Genomic DNA, 19,105 nt, shown 5'->3' with positions numbered 1-19,105 from the left:
TTTCTATGCTTATCCTCATATTGTGACCAAAATTCATAATTGAATGTTCCCGCCTTCTCAAGGCCTATACGTTTGTAAACTTTATAGGCTTGTCTGCAAATGTCCTCCCCTTCTCTATCTTTAATTATCTCAATAGGAGTCTGATATATCTTAGATTGTTCAGACCCCATCTTGACCACTTCCAACTATTCTTCACTAAGTATACAGGACGTATATTTCACACAGTAAACTAAGATAATCACTGAGACTATCTGGGAACACACAGTTCCCTGTCCCGGAATAGATTTACAGAACTAAAACGTGGTCAACTTCAAACACTAGGATTCAGGGGAGACCAGACTTCGCCTCTTAGGGAACTTTTAGTAATATTATAACAGATCCAGAGTAAGAATATGACTGCCAGAAATGAGACTATAACAATAACAATTATTTCAATCTCCAATACAGACAACATGACTCTTTAAGTCCCAATGAGTGAGTTCTTCCGTCTAGGACAGTTAAATGAACTTATTCACTCTAAAATATGGACGGGGCAGAAAATATAGGAAACAGGCAACAACATACCTCTAGTCCGTTAGAGACACAGATCAAAAGAATCCAGACTGTATAATAGTAAGATAAGCTCTTACCTGTACACCGGTGTTTTAGTCTGGAGTCTCCGGATCCAATATCCACGTCAACGGGCCAGGAGTTTGTTTCAGTCTACTGGTTACGATGTCCCGTAAAGGTAAGCCCCGCCCCACGTTGGGCGCCAAGAACTGTCGAGGGTTAATTTGTTCAAACAGACTGGTCAGTTATGTTGTCGGTTCCAAATTGACCTAAGCAGGAGGAGCGCTCCTTTTGAGAGTCAAAGTACTGACCATTACACACGGTATATGGTGAAGTAATGAACTCTGTTTATTGTCTGTATCGTCTCAGTTTATATAGAAGATCGCCCACGCAGGGATGCGACCTCTGGTAATACAGGGAATAACCTCATGATTTCCATACATCTTAAACTCATGACTTCTATATCTGACAATAAACTTATGACAATCATTCAATAAACTTTGACATTTAGGCTTGATATATGACTTTTAAGAAATAGCTGATTTCACATGACTCTTAGAGTAAGAGCTGAAAACTCTTTGCGGTTAGGCCCCGTCTTGCTAAATCCCAAGACATCTGGCCTTAGAACTTCCTGATTCCAATAGGTCAGACGTAGACCTTCAGTGTAGACAGAAAACCACAAAAACAGTCATGACTTCTGTTACACATACAATATATTGCAATACATACATTTTGCTAAAATGGATTGATAAGCATATATTCTCATTTTTGATTAGCGACATATATTAATTTCTTTACAGCCCCTCTTGGCCCTTATCAGTCCTGCTATCTGTGTCCTGTCCTGTTGCAGCGTGCGGTGTGAACGCTGTCTGGTTCTGCTAGACTCCTGGTTAGTGTAGGGACTAGCAGTATAACCAGGAGCTGTGAAGTGGCCTGCTAGCTTTCAACATCTTGTACAACATGTCAACTAATACCTGGTATTTATATTCAGCTTCCAATCTGTTACTAGTGGTTGTATGTTGTATGCAGTGTATTCTGGGTCTGTCATGTGGCATGTGAATGCATCCTGTTCTGGTGTGTGGCTCCTAGGATCAGCTAGGGCCCAGATCCGAAGACCGCTGGGCTGCCCTTATTAGGGCAATGTCCCCGCTTAGGTAGGGCCACTGTCATCCTCCCTTGTAGCACAGGGTCAGTTGCCTGAAACCGGTGTGAGTCCCGTGTGACCCTGATAGTACCAGTGTGTGTCCCCTTTGGTCATGATCATGTGGGTTCCGTGCTTTGCCTGCCCACACGATCGTAACAGACAAACTTCTACAGCTCCTGGATCTCAAATTCTGCATCTCTGACAGCGCTTCTTACCAGACTCATCTGTGATGAAATTCTGGCTGCAGTTGACCGGATCCAGTGAGATGTGCCCTCTAAGGAAGCCTTTGTCAGGTTAAAACAGACTCTGGTGGGCACATCAGTCTGGGGGGCTGCTGAACTACAGCAAGCCCTTTGTGCTAACTGTTGACTCAGGAGGTATCTCTTGTAGATGCTGAATACACTCTTGTAGATGGACTGTACATCTCCGTTAAAAAAAAAAAAAAAAAAGCTATCTTACCTAAATTGTTCTTCAGATGTGCAGCAGTTTTGAGCCATGGGCTGTGTCATGTCTCAACAGGGGGGATGGTGGCACTCATATGGGAAGTATTCACAGCCTAGGGGTTTACAAACTACTCTAAAAAAAATTTTTTGTCTTGTATTATTTGTGCTAAACAATGCAGAAGGGAGTATAAGACCAGGAGGGGGCCCGATCCTACACATGGGGGATGCTGGGAGAGCTCTGGGTGTAACTTCTATAGAAGGAGTGACGAGTGCCATACTGGTAGATCTGCTCCCTGACCTACTGACTGCAATCCCTGCTAGCCATCATAAACCGCTCCTGCAGTCACACCGTTTCTGCCGTCACACGGCTAAATGTCTGACCATTTGTCTATGTGTATAGCATCCCTCACTCTTCACTTCGCCATACCGTGCACATCTCCAGCCCGCCATACCGTGCACATCTCCACCTCGCCATACTGTGCACATCTCCACCCCTTTACCTCCTGTACCCCCCATTACCTGTAGTATGTAAGCTTGTTGGAGCCGGACCCTCACCCCTATTGTCTCCATCAGCTGATTACTATGTAACCGCGGTTCTGTAATGTTTGTACTTTTGTCTTTCTGTATCCCCCGTCTATGTAAGCGCTGCGGGATATGTTGGCGCTATACACAAAGATTATTATAGATGTGTGTCAGATGAGGGACTTGTTGGCATTGCACACAAAGGGGTAAGGCGTGGCTAGATGCTTGCCTGGCTTGATAGTACTCCTAGTCAGGCCACGTCCCTGGTGGCCATCTTAGTGCTAGTCATGGCCTGCGGCCATTTTAGTACCTGCTGTAAGACCTTCAGCCGCCGCCCAGACGCCATCTTGGCTCCTTACATCCCATAGCTGTACCTTCTACCTGGCATCCCAATGCTTGCACTTGTAGTACACAACACCAGTGATTAGAGCCTTCTCTGAATTGCATAGGAATAGTCAGCAGCCTCCATCACTGTCCTCTGTGTGTTGATGATATGTTGTCTACCTTATTAAGTGTGTGCTATAAGATGGGGTCAGTATGATATTTAGTCTAGTGAGGAATATGTAAGGTCTCCTTCAGATAAGTGTCAGGTAGTGAGGGGACAGGTTGCTATGGGTGACGGTAGTGAGGGGACAGGTTGCTAGGGGTGACGGTGTTGCTGACAAGGATCAGGGATAGTAGGCAGCAGGACAGAAGGGATGATTACATGATGGAGACAGTCCTGGGATCACACAGTGAGGGAATGGAAGTTTACAGTAGTATTAGATGAAGATGACAGACAATGGCCTGAGTGCTGCTCTGTGCGGTGGGGTCAGCTCACAAATGGTTACATCGTCTGTTACATGGGAATGCTTCTTTCACCCCCACCTTTTAGCTTTAGAGTTCAGTGAGAAAAAGGGAGGGGGGGAGTGTGACTGACTCTAGCCATGCTCTGCTTGCTTGATATGAATAGACCTGTAATGAAGATGATCAGGAATGAAGTTTAGTATAAACCTGTGTGAATAGGGAACGGCCATTCTTGCTGTTATTTGTGTACATGTCAGTTCTGTGATTGGTTTGCAGTGATTTTGATTGTTAAATGGTGTTTTCAATGTGATAATGTCATGTAAGATATAATAATAATGAAGTTGTTGATAATGTGAGAGCTGAGTGTCCCTATTAAGGCGAGGATATCCCAAGTATACTGCAGTTATCTGTAGTAGTCCAGCCACAGTTAAAGCTCTGTTTATCTTACTCATCACCTCTCCCTGATAAGAGAAATTCCTGAGGGGGGTTGTTAAGGTTGGAGGATCAAGCGACTGCAGATGATTGGAGTAGTAGTAGTTGTGTGAATCTTTATGTTATGCAGTAAATATTGTGTATAGAGAATGTTAATAATTATATGAGATAGAAAGACTTGACCCCACGATAGATAAAAGTTAATGACAAGTCCTCACGCTGTGATGAACGTAAAATGTGTGATTAAGCTTCTTCACTGTACCTACCCCCCACAGATAAGTGATCCATGTTATACATTGAGTTTGCTGCTTCCACCTGTGAGCGGGGACCAAATACCTGCTGTTGCCTCTGATCCTGGGGTTATACTTGCTTCGCGCTACCTGGTAATGGGACCAAGGCAGACTACGGGAGACTGTCTGAGGGATGCTGTGCGGAGAGGAGAACCGTAAGGGCACGCTGTCTCTGGGATATGGCCTGAGCTACAGAGGGCACGCACAGACGTGTGATGGTTGTGTGGTGACCGGGCCTAGAACAGGTGCCAGGTACAGCCCCTAACGGGGATTGTGCTTGGTACAACTGATAATGCCTGTGTACCTCATGACCTCCGAGGGCAACAGCAAGGGCCGTGTCTGGAGAACTAGGAACACCTCTCCCAAAGGTTCCTCTGACCCATCGGGGTCCCAAGGGGGGTACCGGACGAGTATGGGACGAGAAATCGGATAGCTGCAGGGGGTTTTGAGTCTCTTCTCGTATGGTGGGTAACAGTGAATAAAGATGTAGACCGGATTAATTACACATACTATAACCAACAGAGATTTGTTAATTATACAAGAGATGCAATCAAGGGCCTAGAGGAACAACTAGGACCTACCTCACTCATTGCATGGCAAAATAGAATGGCTCTTGATATGTTACTAGCAGAGTTTGTAAAATGATTGGAGGATATTGTTGTACTTTCATTCCTAATAACACTGCACCAGATGATACCTGAGCACTGGAAGGGTTAAATGCATAATAAAATGAACTAGCTGATAACTCTGGAATAGACGATCCATTCACAGACTGGTTGGAAAACTTGTTCGGACACTGGTCACAAGTCATATACTCCACATTAGTCTGTGTCAGTATTTGCCTCCATTCTAGTACTCTGCGGTTGCTGCTGTATCCGAGGACTGTTACAAAACCTTATTATTAACACTTCCATCACCAAAACTATGTTCCAAAATATACAAGATGATGAAGAACAAGATGGCTTACTGGGTCAGGTGACCACCTGTGTCTGACAAGTGATGGGTAAAAGTTGTATGAAGGAAGCGCCATTTTACTTTGATGATTTTGAAGTGTGACATTTTGATTCCAGTGTGTCCTGATTGTACCGGAGGATTGCTCTAATAACTGATGGACACTTCGATAAGTAAGATTTTATATCATGATGGACAATCATTTATATATGAAGAAAGGAGCATCAATCTCATAATAAATCAAGGCCAAGCTTCTCTTGGAGGCGGGCCTAATTGTGGGTACAATTGGTGGAATGACATATATATATATATATATATATATATATATCAATGTAATGCTTTTATATGAAATAATTATATACTTAGTCTTGAAGTGTGAACCCAGGCGTCCTGGTAATAAAGCTTCGGGCCTCAGCCAGGGGGTCTGTGGTAGAGTCATTATATATGTGTATTACTGTTATACTGTGTTGATGTATTGATCTAAAGTGGGGAATGTTAAGAAAATTGTAGATCAATGTATCAGTTAATTATTCTATATTGCATTGTAGAGCATGATACTGGTATGAGTAGTGAAAGGGTTAAATATAACCCTTCTTTAGGCCTCCATGTCTTCTCAGGAAAGATGATAGTCTACTAGACCCCCCATGTATGCATATCTATAGACAGGAAGCTATACACTACAGGGGGTAGGTCTGTAAAGTATTACATGCATTCCTTTCTCCTGAATTCATAATGGTCTCATTGTATGTAATAGATACACCCTAGAAGGTGTAACTTATGTTAATCATTTTTTGTCTTAGCCAATTATAAATCTTATTCATCTTGAAGGTATATACTTTTTGCTATGATGTCAGTTAGGGTATATATGCTTTGTCCACCTCAGAATAAACCAGAAAATCACTTGATACCACAAAAGTTGGTTTGATTTGAATTTCTCCTGGGCCCAGACTTCTGCACGGGATCTGGGATCGTCTTCTCTTTGATAAACACATAAATTCTCCTTACACCTAGGAGGCCTTCTCTTTCTGCCATTATACAGTGGCACCATCTGCTGGCTACAGCCAGTACTGCGGTATGTGACATGCCCCCCCCCCCCCCCCGACAACAGAGTGGCCAGTAATATACAGTAATAATACCCTGCCGGATGTCTTCTGTACAGCCTTCAATCAGGATGTCTTTAGTCATCAGACAGTGGATTGGGAAGGGTTAAATGTGCTCTCTGGAACTGCCAGTCAGCATGTAATAAACTCCCCACCATCCACTGCTTTTTTACTGCTAAATCTTTAAGTCTGCTCGCTCTCACAGAAACGTGGATACAGCAGTCTGACACGGCCTCCCCTGCTGCACTTACAATGGCCTGCAGTTGTCCCATACCCAGAGACCAGATGACAGGCATGGTGGAGGAGTAGGTGCTCTTCTCTCCCCGAAATGTACCTACCAGGTCATCCCCCCTGTACCCTCACTCACTTTTCCATCATTTGAAGTACATATGCTATGGCTTTTCGGCCCGCTGTCCGTGCGAGCAGCAGTTATCTACCGCCCCCCAGGTGCTCCTCGCCTGGTTTTGGACCACTTTGCTGCCTGGCTCACCCACTTCCTATCCTGCGAAATTCCAACCTTCATCTTAGGTGATTTTAACATCCCCACTAATGAACCCATCTCCTCATCTGCCGCTCAGCTTCTTTCGCTCCCCTCCTTCCTTGGTCTCTCTCAACTCACAGCCTCTCCCACTCACAGGGATGGCAACACTGTTGATCTGGTCTTCCTCCGTCTCTGCTCTGCTTCCAACTTCACTAACTCCCCTCTCCCGCTCTCAGATCATAACCTCCTCTCTTTCTATGTCACGCTCCCTAACATCTCTCCAGACCCACCTACCTACTGTACCTACAGGAACCTTAAGGCCATTCACACCCAGGACTTTGCCGAGTCCCTATGTGGTGGAAGTCCAGTATTTCTATATTTTGGATCGGTGGGCCTTGGCAGTAGACAGTTGTCAATTTAACATTCTGTATACATATTTGCTTTCTGTCTTGCTACAAATATAATGTTCATACAGTTGTGCAATAGGGACTTCCGCTCATATGAAAGTATCCGTTTTATAACTCTGCTGACATGGGCAAGCCAACATGAAACTTCTGTACTCAAAACGCTGACAAGATAATATATAGTATAAACACGTTACATTTTCCATCTGTTTCGCAATTTTGGAGGACAGTAACTCAGACATGGACAACCGCAGAAATTACCCAAGCAATTTTACTGGAAACGTATGCAAATAACATGGGAGGTTTGTGCAATTTATAGTTCATGATGTACCATCCAATCATATCGAAGGAACCCCACGTGGCTCCAAGACAACCCACTCATTTCATCCACCACCTGATGGCCAATCACAGATGACCGGAGGATGGAAGAATTGCAAGATGCTTATCCAATAATTAAACAATGCGTTGTATCTATGTAATCTTTGACCTGCCCAGATGGGCGGATTTGTTAAACTCTTAAAACAGGCTACACGCCGATCATTAAAGTTAGAATTGAGGAAGCTATGCATGCTGAACCTCGTGTCAGTGTGGAAACTTCTTATGCGCATTATCAATTCAGAAATAATATGGAAGGGTGTAAACATTCCAAATTGAGTAAGCCGTGATTCCGCAAAGGAATTCTACGACAGTGGTGGCCCGTACGGGGAGTGATCGACAGGTTCCATAGAATTCGGACAGAAGACACGGACATATGCGACCTTGGACTTGGTGGGCCCAAAATATCATCAGAACACGGTAAGATAAATTAATTATCTATACCTGTGTGGCTAAGTTCCGGCTCGCCTATGTGTCGTGTCAAGGCCGAATGATTTGGACCCGATCGACAGGTACTTCTTTAAGTCTCGATCCCTCGATAAGAACCTGTCATAAGATATAAAGGAATGTTTGCATGCCTGTTGTCTTGAGAGTACTAGTTAATTGGTGACATCAATAGCTGCCTCTAGGGAGGGCCTGTACGGGGTGTTTCCACTCCTGAGGGAGGAGGGAGCCGTTCAGGTGGCCTGTCGCAGAGACTCAACAGTCCTGAGGCCTGTTTGGAGGGCCCAGGGAGGGAGAGACTGCCAGAGAAAAGTCTGATATGGGATTTCCGCTCCTGCTAGGCCTGCTTGTAGGGTCCGGGAGAAGGGAGCTGTCAGACACGTATCCCGAGGGGCAGTGAGACTAAGCCAGCGGTACTGGTGCTCTGTCTATTTGTGTGTGTCCACAAATATTTGTTTATCGTTTAAATGTCTACGAGTAGATCCCTCCGTCTGAGGGTAAATTGATAAACTGTGTAGCGACAGAAATGCTAGAGACTCTAGGGCGGGGCATATTATGTCCGGCGTCTGAGGAGACTTTTATAATCATGAATCTGGCAGGCATGATTGAAATTGAAAGGCAGCAAACAATGTACCAAGGTGAATTCTTACACCCTCCAGAAAAGTGTGGAAGGGGTGGAGAGTCAAGTTATCATTGATTAATCAAGCAATCTTTCTGTGTGTTTAAAACGTCCTACTTGTCCTTTATATAAAGTTAGTGTGCTTGTCTGTTGTGTAGAGCTAATCCTGCTGAGTTGTTATATAGAAGTAGTATCAGCCCTGCTCAACTGTAAGAAGGGATTGTTCATTGGCTGGGTTGTAGCCAAGATAATGCACCGTACACAGCGGCGCGCTGTGGGTTTGGACTTTATAGGTTGCATTATTGGATCCCTTCTAGTAAAGGACAGACTACTAAACTGTGTTGCTTTTGAATTGTTAAACGTTAATAATAGCATAGAAGTATAGGCTTGTGCCCGTAAGTGTGTTTGGAGGAGGAAAAAAAAAGCTGCTAACTTCATTTAAAAAGAGGAAGTGGAACTCTTAATAGAAGCGGAGCAATTCTTGTGCTGTAACATTTGTTAGTTATTTAACTAATATTGGATGTTAAAACTACTAGTATGTCTTGTTATGTAATCTAATCTTTGTCATACGCCCGTCATAAATGTAAAAAGTTATATGCCACTCACATCCTGAGGGGGCTCTTAAGAATACAGACTGCGTAGCCCACCATGCCCACAAGAAAATACGTCTATGTTTGCCAAGTCCCCAGCAGCGTACATGTTGGCTTCCCCCCCAGGGGTTAGCAGTCCCCAATTCAATTGTAACCACATACAATGTTAGGTGGTCACCGATGTGACAGTAAAGATACAACATAAGATTTATGCATTAGACGTTAGAATTTCCCTGAGTGTCAGAAAAGAGGAAGAGAAGGTGGGCTGCAATGGCGTCTGTATTAATACACGCCAAAGACACCAGTTTAGTGAATAGAGAGAATTGCAGTACATTACCAATCAGATGGAGATGCCCGGCATCTAAGACTGCATCTGCCCAGTCGCCGGAAGTCTGGGACAAAACTGTTGTAAAAGTAAAAATTAGCCTTATAATCCTGTCGCTGGGCTGTCACATGAGCGAGAGACTTAAAAAGAGGAAGTTACTTGCCCTGTAGTCCCAGCACAAGTAACGTATATTCACAGACAATATAAAATAAATAAATAAACTACAGGGGGTAAGAGAAACTGTAGAGAGACGGTAGAGTAGCCAAGGAATAGGAAACAAGCAGGTAACGATAAGGCCAGGTATCCACAGGAGGAACGGGGCAGATTGACCCGTAATTTGTAAAATGTAAATTGTGTGATGCATAAGGACTGCTAACGTTGAATGAGGGAATAAGGAAGTAAGTGATTAGCCACACTCAGAGGGGTGGAGCTAGATGATGCAAGAACACGTCTCTTATCCAAGGAGGGGGTAAGAATCATAGATAGCCAGAAGAAAAAGTTTTGTTTTTTCTCCTGTCCCAAACTCAGCTTTCCACGGTTCCTGACAAATTATGGGACACCTACAAGACAGGCATAGGGAAATTGAATGTATCGACCATGATAATATATACGAGACCCAGATACACACCCCTGGGTCAAACAGTACCCCCCTAGTTAAAAAAAAAAAAAAAAAAGGGTGAAGGGTCAGCCACACATGTTAGGTGCTGTGTGCTGATGCTTTGGAAAAACTGCCAACCGGCCACAATTTCACTGTTAATTTCTCTTGCAGAAGGCTGTAAGGCCTGGAGGCCTCCAAAGACTAACCAAGTTCTGCAGGCCATACCTGTACATACACCCGTTGCCAAATTCCCCACCTTTCTGGGCCTTGTTTCATACTGCCGGCCATATGACAGTAGTGACACAAAAGCACGGAGGACAACCACAGCCATGAGGGTGGATCCAGTGACTTGAGGAGCTCCCTCATCTGCTTTTGCGGTGGCAGCAGTACAGGCAATGGTTGACAAATCTTCTAAGTTGGTATTGGACTACCCCCTAGTGGTCCACACCCCAAATGACACCCAGAACATACTCATGCAAGTGCAACCCAAGCACTTATCTCTGGCCTATTAGATCCGGCTACAATGTGCTCTTTCCATGCCTCCCCCAAGATTGCTCTGAGCTTCCCAATGTTGTAATACCTTGAATCCGGCTACTCTTCTTTTAATCAGGTATTCCTGGGGGGAGGGGAGGCATAGGTGATTTGAGTATGGCAGATCAGCTATTTTTTAAATAGCATTATTGTAGCGATGTACACACTGTTAATGATGCATATTTTGAGTTTTCTTTTGTAGATGGTATCAGGGTGAGGATTGATGATTCCGAACCAGATATGCAGAGGTCACACAACAAGATGTCCTAAACGCAGAAGCTCTGCCTCCGCATGTCTCAGGGCAAGAAGCGGAACCGGAGGCCCTCACTGAGGCGTGTGGAGTGGTAGAAGCTAAGTCGGCAACTTTTTACACTGACTCCTGGAATGCATTTGGCATAGCTCATGATTATGGCCCAATATGGAAGGCCAGACAGCTTGTTATCTCAGTAGGACAGCCAATTAAGAATGGTGCAGCGGTGCAGAGTCTCATGGAAACCCTACTACTACTACCTGGCAATGGAGAATCCACACCGATTTCTACAACGGAGAAGCGAGAGATGACACCCTCGCCGACAACACAGCAAAGGCAGCGGCCCTCAAGCCGTGGAAGAAAGAAGAATAGATACTGACAGCATGAGTCAGTGATAAGACTTTGGACTTTGATAAAACCTTTGGACTTTGATAAAACCTTTGGACTTTGATATGTCAAGGACTTTACAGTTACAAGTCAACGAGGAAAGAAAGCAGATGGGCTAAAATACGGGAGCGACAGAACAGGACGGCGTATGGCGAACAATCAACAGAACTTGCCTACAGAGGTCCCTGTTCCCCATGATGGCCCAACTGGTACACAGAATCAAAAGCAGCGATGACGGCGACACTGAACAAGAATGGGTGACACCTGGGTTCTCTGTAGCTGCTGCATCATTTGTCCAGTTAGCATGATCTTTGCCATATGCGAGTCCGGACAGAAGTAAGGTGGCCATATAACACTTGTCTTGACCACTCTACCCATTTCAGGGATTGCCAATTTGACCACATTCAGCTCACACCTGTTGGGGAGTATGAATATGTGCTTGTTGTTGCTCGAGTCTTTTTCAGGTTGGAGGCCCACCCAGATACTAAGGTAAATGAGCAGATAACCACACAGAAGCTCATGAATGAGGTAATCTGCAGATACAGGTTACCGGAAGTGAATGAGGTAAACGAAGGTACACAGGTGTTCTCTTCCAGACTCAGAGGCAGACACTGGGACACATATCTTGCAGCCTGGGGGTTGGGTGCGCATCAAGAAGTTCCCCAGGAAGCACCCTCCTGAGCCCCGATTTGATGGCCCCTACCAGGTGCTTCTGACTACTGCCACAGCTGTGAAACTAGCCGAAAGACTTACATGGATCCATCCATGCTTCATACTGTAAGAAAGCTTCAGATCCGGGAGACCAGTCTTAGTTGTGCCAAGGACATTACTCTGGATAGGGCTAGTGAGAGAGGGGGGTGGCAACTGGAATCCTTAGTCGGAAGAATATGGGGGTATGGTTACCTTCTAGTATAACTCGTTCAATGCTCAAGTAGCCGCATATTCCTTCGACTATTGTACTGTGGTCCCGTGTCTTGAACTTAGAATGTTGCTTGGTTTTAATGCGGTTTTTTCATTAACCATGGGAGATCCAAGCCCGGGGGACGGGGGGACTTACAGTCTGGGGACATACCGGTACGGGAGGACAGGTCCCTTAGGGAAGTTAAAAATAAGGGGTATGGTAGATGCAGCCGAATGGAAGCCTTCACTTAGTCCCATGCCCATAATTAACCCCCTCCGCCGTAAGATAGACCTTGACGAACATGATGATTATAGCCGACCCTACCTTTTGAGGACACCTTGACAGTAGCGACTGGCTACTCTGACCAGAATCTCTGGTTGGAGTTGATGAGGTACAATGCTAACAGGAGCAACAAGTCTAACTGTTGCGTGTGCGGTAGTGCCTGACTACACTCGGGGATGGTCCCCCTAAATCTCCCTGTAGATGCTGAAGGGTGGTCTATTGGTCTCTTCACGAACATTTCCGCTAATTACACTGTTCGTGAGAAATGGAAGAAGGAATACTCTATAACTACTTAAGTGTTTTGCACCGGAGAGAGTATTACTGACTACTGACTACCCTGGAAACTACACCTGCCAGGCAATTAGGCAGGGTAGAGGGAGATTTTTGGGGAACTCACCAATATTTCCCTTGTTTAAAAAAGATGAAGAGCCAGTTCCGATAATGCCAACCACATACGCTACCAAAGAAAAGGAGAAATGTACTAGTACTGTGCCTGCCCCAATCTCCTAAGATGGATTGTCAGTGGAATTCCCATTTGCCAAGGGATAGTGCAGAAGACCTTAGGTTCCGGCGAGGGCACACCCTGTGGGGTGTTAACTTGTACAGATAGAGGGTATGGATGCCCGGAAATGAGCCCAGGGAATCCATGGCCTCCCTCTGAGGTGAGGTAGGGATTCCCCCCCCCCTAGGAGTAGGGACTTACGGGCAGTGGGAAAACCCTGACGCAAGGGTGAGGCGACCTGGACGTGTTCACCATTAGGACTATCTCCAGGAGGGACATTGGTGTGAGTGAAGATTAGGGAGTCCCACGCCGTGCGTACCTGTGCACGCTATTAGTATTGTAACATTATGCTAGAGCGAGAAGAGAGACCCCTGGTGGTAGTTTTGATCTACACGTATACATTGACATCATAGAATAGCCAAGGGGGGTACCTGACAAGTTTTAAAAAATTAGAGACCAAGTTAAAACTAGATTCGAGTCCATTTTCCCGATCATTAGGGTAAATAAATGTTGACTGGATTAATTATGTTTATTATAATTAGCAGCGGTTTATAAATTATACTAGAGACGCCTTATAGGGACTAGTCGACCAATAGGACCTACCTCGACTATGACTTTTCAAAATAGAATGGCACTAGGTACGATTTTAGCCAAAAAAGGGAGTGTCTGTAAGATGATAGGGTTGACTTGTACCTACATCCCAGACAACACGTGACCCGCAGGTAAAGACGCAGTTGCCATTAAGAAGCTGACCGCACTAACTAAAAAGAGCTAACCTTAGTCTGTTTTCCTCAGTAAGGTACCTAACGGGAGAAGGAAAAAAATATAGAAAAATAAGTTTTAAAACATTGTGTATTTAGAACACTGTGATAGGTTTTCGCTAAAATTTTACTTTATTTTATCTGCAGTGCACTCTGCTTATGTCCACGCAACATGCCGGTGTTACAACGCCCCTGGTCCTGTTACCTTGCCGCCTCTGGAAAAGGGAAGTGGGAATAATCAGCTTGTAGCTCTTTCCTTCCAGACTAATATATATGATCATGCACTTACTAATGAGACAGGGGTTTAGTCATATTGATCAGTAATTAGATAGTCCTGATTTTGCACTCTTGTTGATGAATCGAGGTAACGTCAAGAAGGCGGGGTTCTATACAAGTTATGCAGTGTTTACCTGAGATAGTAAAAGTCGCACCTCTCCTAACCTAATTATGGTTGTCACCTTTATAGTCATTCTAATTTCTGTCTGTTGTTGCATACAGTGTATTCCGACCCTGATGACTGCCTGGTCCACCTGTCCCACTACGACGTCCAACAAAAAGCCCACGGTCAGCGCAACCGTCGTCATCATGGATCCATAATGTGATGATGTCGAACCATCCTATACCCCCATGGCAGTAATAGGCCCAGTCGTCTACAACACAATGCGAGTCTAGGGTCAGCGGTGGGGGATTGGGGTGGGACGGAGCAGGGCGAGTTTAGTGAAACAGATAGTTTCAAGGGGGGTCTGTGGTGGAAGTCCAGTATTTCTATATTTTGGATCGGTGGGCCTTGGCAGTAGACAGTTGTCAATTTAACATTCTGTATACATATTTGCTTTCTGTCTTGCTACAAATATAATGTTCATACAGTTGTGCAATAGGGACTTCCGCTCATATGAAAGTATCTGTTTTATAACTCTGCTGACATGGGGAAGCCAACATGAAACTTCTGTACTCAAAACGCTGACAAGATAATATATAGTATTGTGGGAGATATCCTATATGTTCACCATTCTGTATGTATTTTCTGTTATCAACTGTGAATATACTGTATTTTGTCTATAATGGTCTGAACTTCTAGAGGAAGTGAAGATCACCCCCCCACCACCTCCACAAGAATTTAAGGAGCAGTGCCTATTGTCCCAAATACTGGTTAAACCAGTTCTAACTGGCCAAGCCTTTTTAGGAATGTCTCTGTCCTTGGCAAACAGAGAGGAGATACAGGATGTTTCTCTCATGAAGCTAAATTCAAGAATGAACTGAGCGTGCTCACTGAAGTTCCTCCCAGATGGATGACATCACAAGCTACCTCACAAACACCTCCCTCTGAGAACGACCAATCGGCTCGCTATATACTGTAACTGTAAATTACTTCATTTCCTGTGTTAAACTTATTTAAATTTTACGCGCGCTGAAGAAAGACAGAGTTTGATTTCGGGGGCACATGATGTAGACGTGTGGTCTTTGAAAGGCTCTCCAGGCCTGCACATGTTATCTTAATTTGGAAACGCACAGTATATCGAAATAGCGAATTTTGCGCTAACAGTATAAACACGTTACATTTTCCATCTGTTTCGCAATTTTGGAGGACAGTAACTCAGACATGGACAACCGCAGAAATTACCCAAGCAATTTTACTGGAAACGTATGCAAATAACATGGGAGGTTTGTGCAATTTATAGTTCATGATGTACCATCCAATCATATCGAAGGAACCCCACGTGGCTCCAAGACAACCCACTCATTTCATCCACCACCTGATGGCCAATCACAGATGACCGGAGGATGGAAGAATTGCAAGATGCTTATCCAATAATTAAACATTGCGTTGTATCTATGTAATCTTTGACCTGCCCAGATGGGCGGATTTGTTAAACTCTTAAAACAGGCTACACGCTGATCATTAAAGTTAGAATTGAGGAAGCTATGCATGCTGAACCTCGTGTCAGTGTGGAAACTTCTTATGCGCATTATCAATTCAGAAATAATATGGAAGGGTGTAAACATTCCAAATTGAGTAAGCCGTGATTCCGCAAAGGAATTCTACGACACCTACAGTCCTCTTTGTCCCCTATCTCTCTCCTCTCCTGCCCCAACCTGGCTGCCGCTCACTACAACACCGCTCTCAAACATGCCCTGGATGAAGCGGCGCCCCCCAGAACCCGACCCATCCGATGTAGAATGCGGCAACCCTGGCTCACGCCTCAAACGCGCTTCATCCGGCGATGTTCTAGAAGTGCTGAATGGCTGTGGAGGAAGTCGCAAACGTCTGTAGACTTCCTCCACTACAAATTCATGCTCAGAACCTACAACCTTGCCCTCCACCACACCAACAAGTCTATTTCACCTCTCCAGTCTTCTCACTATCGCACAACCCTAAACGGCTCTTGGATACTTTTCACTCCCTTCTCAGCCCTAAACCGCAGCCCCCGGTGACGGATCTAAGTGCTGAAGAGCTGGCTGCTTACTTCAAAAAGAAAATTGATGACATCCGTCAGGAAATAACTTCCCAATCCCAGACTAGCCCTGACCCTTTTCTTGTCAGCACTGTATCTAGCTTCTGATCACTGTCTGTACTCAGACCAGCGACAGAGGATCAAGTCTCCAAATTGCTCCTCTGCTCGCCCCACCACCTGTGCTAGCGACCCTCTCCCCAGTGGTCATCTCCTATCTCACCACTATATTCAACCTCTCTCTGACCTCTGGCATCTTTCCCTCTTCTTTCAAACCCGCCATCATATCCCCACTGCTAAAGAATCCGACTCTTTAGCGACTGATGCTGCCAACTACCGACCCTTCTCTAATCTCCCCTTCATCTCCAAACTACTAGAACGCGTTCAGCGTGCACTTGTGAGCTGTATGCTTTATTTTATTCAATAAAGAAGGAAATTTTTAACGGTAGCAGCTCCCCTCCATCTCTATTTTCTGCTCATACTAGAACGCCTGGTTTACTCCTGCCTTGTAAGCTATCTATCAGAGCACTCTCTCCTAGACCCACTACAGTCTGGCTTTCGACCTGAACACTCGACAGAAACTGCCCTTACAAGGGTATTCAATGACCTACTGACAGCCAAATTGAGGGGCGATTACTCCCTACTGATCCTCCTCGACCTTTCCGCAGCCTTTGACACTGTTGACCCCAAACTCCTCCTCAGTATGCATCGCTCCATTGGCTTAAAGGACACAGCTCTCTCCTGGTTCTCCTCCTACTTATCTGACCGCTCTTTCAGTGTCTCCTTTGCTGGCTCTACCTCCCCTCCTCTTCCCCTTGCTGTTAGGGTCCCCCAGGGCTTGGTCCTCGGCCCCCTTTTTTCTCTATCTGCACAGCCCCTATTGGACAAACCATCAGGAGATTTGGCCTCCAATACCACCTGTATGCTGATGACACCCAGCTATATACCTCTTCCCGTGACATCTCTGCACCTTTCCTCCAAAACATCACCGACTGTCTGTCCGCTGTCTCTAACATTATGTCTAACAAACTGACTTACTAGTATTTCCACCCTCCACTAACCGACCTCATCCTGACATTTCCATCTCAGTGTTTGGCGCCACCATAACTCCTACACAACATGCCCGCTGCCTTGGGGTCATATTCGACTCTGATCTATTATTTACCCCCTACATCCAATCTCTGGCCCGAACATGTCAGCTGCACCTCAATAACATCGCAAGAATCCGCTCTTTTCTCACTAGACACGCTAAAAACGCTTACTGTTGCCCTCATCCACTCTCGGCTCGATTATTGCAACTCGTAGCTGATCGGCCTCCCCTGCACCAAACTCTACCCTCTCCAATCCATCCTGAATGCGGTAGCCAGGCTCATCTTCCTGTCCAGCCGCTATTCGGATGCCTCTGCCCTGTGCCAGTCACTGCACTGGCTGCCCGTTAAATAAAGAATTAAATTTAAACTCGCTACCTTCATCCACAAAGCCCTCCACAGCGTAGCGCCCCCTATATTGCCTCCCTCATCTCAATCCATCACCTAGCCCGGGCTCTCCGCTCTGCTAACGAAACTAGACTGAGCACCCCTCCAATTCGAACTTCTCATTCCCGCCTCCAAGACTTCTCCAGAGCAGCATCGGTCCTCTGGAACGCACTACCAAAGGCTATCCGAGCAATCCAGGACTCGCAGAACTTCAGGCGTGCTCTAAAAATGCACCTCTTCAGGGAGGCATACCGCATTCCCTAAACAAACCCCTCTGTACTCCGCCTGATAACATGCTCCCTGACCTACTGACTGCAATCCCTGTTAGCCATGATAAACCGCTCCTGCAGTCATACCGATTCTGCCGTCACACGGCTAAATGTCCGACCATTGTCTATGTGTATAGCATCACTCTCCGCCTCGCCATACCATGCACATCTCCGCCATACAGTGCGCATCTCCAGCGCCTTTACCTTCTGTATCACCCCATTACTTGTAGTATGTAAGCTCGTTGGAGCAGGACCCTCACCCCTATTGTTTCCATCAATTGATTACTAGGTAACTGTGGTTCTGAAATTTTTGTATATTGTCTTTCTGTATTCCCCCATGTCTATGTAAGCGCTGTGGAATATGTTGGCGCTATACAAATGAAGTTTTTTATATATATATATGCATTGAATGTTGTTGTCATATATGCCTGAGAAAGGCAATACTGTGATTGCCGAAACACGTCACATTTGAATAAAGAAGTATCCACGGATTTACATCATCATCATTAATCCCTATGGGTTCCTGTGCGCGGGGGATTTTTTATTGTATCCACCACATTAGAAATGTGATATTCATTAAGCAATTCATTATTAATCTGATTCTGCCTGCAATGTCTCCTCAAATTTAAGACAAACCAAAACAAAAAAAACCCTTGTCATTGTTATGTTTTTTAATCTATATATATAAAATTGAATGTATGTATGTCTGTCTGTGTGTCTGTCTGCGTGTCTGTGTGTCTGTCTGTCCTTCATGCGCTACTACACCATTCAACCGATCGCCATGAAACTTTGGGAAGTTGTTGAGTACACTCCTAGGAAGATTATAGGCATAGTACATTTATGCTTTGATAAATGGCGCGCGTGCGAGCGTCGTCAACAGTTACGCCCCCCCCTCACATAGAGCGTTCGATTTCCATCATTGCCACTAATTCACTTCCCAATGTCATAGAAACTTGAAATTTGGCACGAGCATTGATTATGTCATAAATAGGAAAAGTTAATGGGTCCCAACTCGATAATTCAATTCTAAGCGCAAAAGAATAAGCGTCCAAATTTTACGTACGGAATCTAATTCTCTCACTTCCCAATGTCCTAAAAACTTGAAATTTGGCACGAGCATTCATTATGCCTAAATAGGAAAAGTTAATGGGTCCCAACTCGATTATTCAATTCTAGCGCAAAAGAATTAGCGTCTAAATTTTACGTACAGAATCTAATTCTCTCACTTCCCGATGTCATGGAAA

Source organism: Eleutherodactylus coqui, chromosome 10 (genome assembly GCF_035609145.1).
Source record: "Eleutherodactylus coqui strain aEleCoq1 chromosome 10, aEleCoq1.hap1, whole genome shotgun sequence".
NCBI classification, from domain to species: Eukaryota; Metazoa; Chordata; class Amphibia; order Anura; family Eleutherodactylidae; genus Eleutherodactylus; species Eleutherodactylus coqui.
This window is presented reverse-complemented; position numbering follows the sequence as displayed.